Here is a 1,624-nt window from a genome sequence, read left to right on the forward strand (position 1 = left end):
TTTATTATGGTGTAATCAAAACAAAAATTTATTTTAAAGTTTTTAATATCTAACATTCTAGTTTTTTTTAAGCACTGAAACAGAAATGTACTGATAACCATTAAACCCCTGTAAATAAAACCATTATAAATATTAAATGAATAAAATAAATTTTATGACTAAATTCAATAAATGGAAACCAAGCACTATTGCAAAATCCTCTGCAGAAAACTGCCAATATTTTAAACACAGTAAACAGCAAATAACAGATACACATTATAATATCATACTATATATGGTTTTGGTGTCATGTATCCTACAGTCAAAGTCAATTTAGATTAGGGCTTTAACTGTCTTGTGCACTGTTTAAGAATTACAAATTCAATATCATTTTTGCTACCTATGAGGTTCGTCACCCGAAAATGAAATTCTCTCTTTCATAAAAAGATCAAATTAGGTTTTTAAGTTAATTTACTAATGCTACAGCTTTGTACTGTCTACTTTAGTAGCATACACTTTTTGTTAATGACCTTTAAAATTCACTACATAATCTTATTCAGAGACCGTCTGCAAATGTTTACATCCTTCTCCCTGCAGTGCTGTTCTATAAACATTCTGTTTTACTCATGGACAAAGCGCATGAAAGGCAAGATGCAAGGGGAGCCAGTGCCCGTGGCCTTCCCGAGGCCGCCCGTGCAGCCCCGAGGAGCGTCGTCTGCCTTCCCGCGCTGTCACTCCGGGGAAGTAAACAGAGCAGACGAAACCCGCGAATCACCTCACAACGGACACAGCGCCCACAATTAACTTACCGAAGTCCATTGAAGAGTTGCTTTGACTTCTCTAGCAAGTGACAAAACTCATTGACAATCTTTCTCTCTTGCTCATCCATTTCTGCCATGGTAACGCGGCTTTCCAACTCGCTCCGCCACTCATCCGGCCAACTCCCTGCCGACCAAGGCTTTGGGTTTTCCAAATGGCGACACTTCGGCCTCTCGCTTTTCGAGGAAGGTCTGCAATGCGCAGACCCTCGCCAGGGTGTAATTTGCATTCACTAATATTAGTTTTTGAGTGTATATAATTGTTAACATAACAGGGGCAAAACTTACAATAATTTTTAGACCGTGTATTGATCCGAATATTTGCCCTTTCAAAAACGGAATCGGTAGCAGTGAACATATTTGTTTATTTGAAGACCATTTGTTGATTTAAGTCATTTACCACGAAATCCCCTTTTTTATTATTTGAGCCACGACTTTTAACTTTCAACTGGCAAGCAGTTTATCAAGTTTTAATATTTTTTTTTTTGTTTGCCCTATTAAAATAGATTGTTATGTTGTGGAAAAATAAAATTATTTGCATTTTATTTATTATTTGGATGAATCACCTTCTCTAAAGATATCAGTTCGTTTACCTGAATTTCGAAAGAGCTTAAAGCTTTTGCTCATTTTAAAACATGTAGCATGGGAGTACTTGCAGCTTTAATACGCTTTCATGATTTTGCAGTAACGTATAAATATCAGTCTCTCAAATCAATGTTGGCCACTTTTCAAAATCTATTTGGAAATCCCTTTTCATGCTATTAGTTAGAAGAGGACTAATGCTGACTATTTCTTTATCGCTACCCATCGCTAGCGTTTAAAAAATC

The 1,624-nt window shown here is 36.3% G+C and overlaps 1 protein-coding gene across 1 annotated transcript in view; it reads left to right on the plus strand.

Annotated features, from left to right (window-relative positions):
* LOC119586309 (protein SCAI-like) overlaps positions 1–1,624 on the plus strand; it is a gene marked incomplete in the record, with an annotated part of 55,295 nt that overhangs the window by 1,143 nt on the left and 52,528 nt on the right.

The sequence above is a fragment of the Penaeus monodon genome, chromosome 21, assembly GCF_015228065.2.
Source record: "Penaeus monodon isolate SGIC_2016 chromosome 21, NSTDA_Pmon_1, whole genome shotgun sequence".
Lineage (NCBI taxonomy): Eukaryota > Metazoa > Arthropoda > Malacostraca > Decapoda > Penaeidae > Penaeus > Penaeus monodon.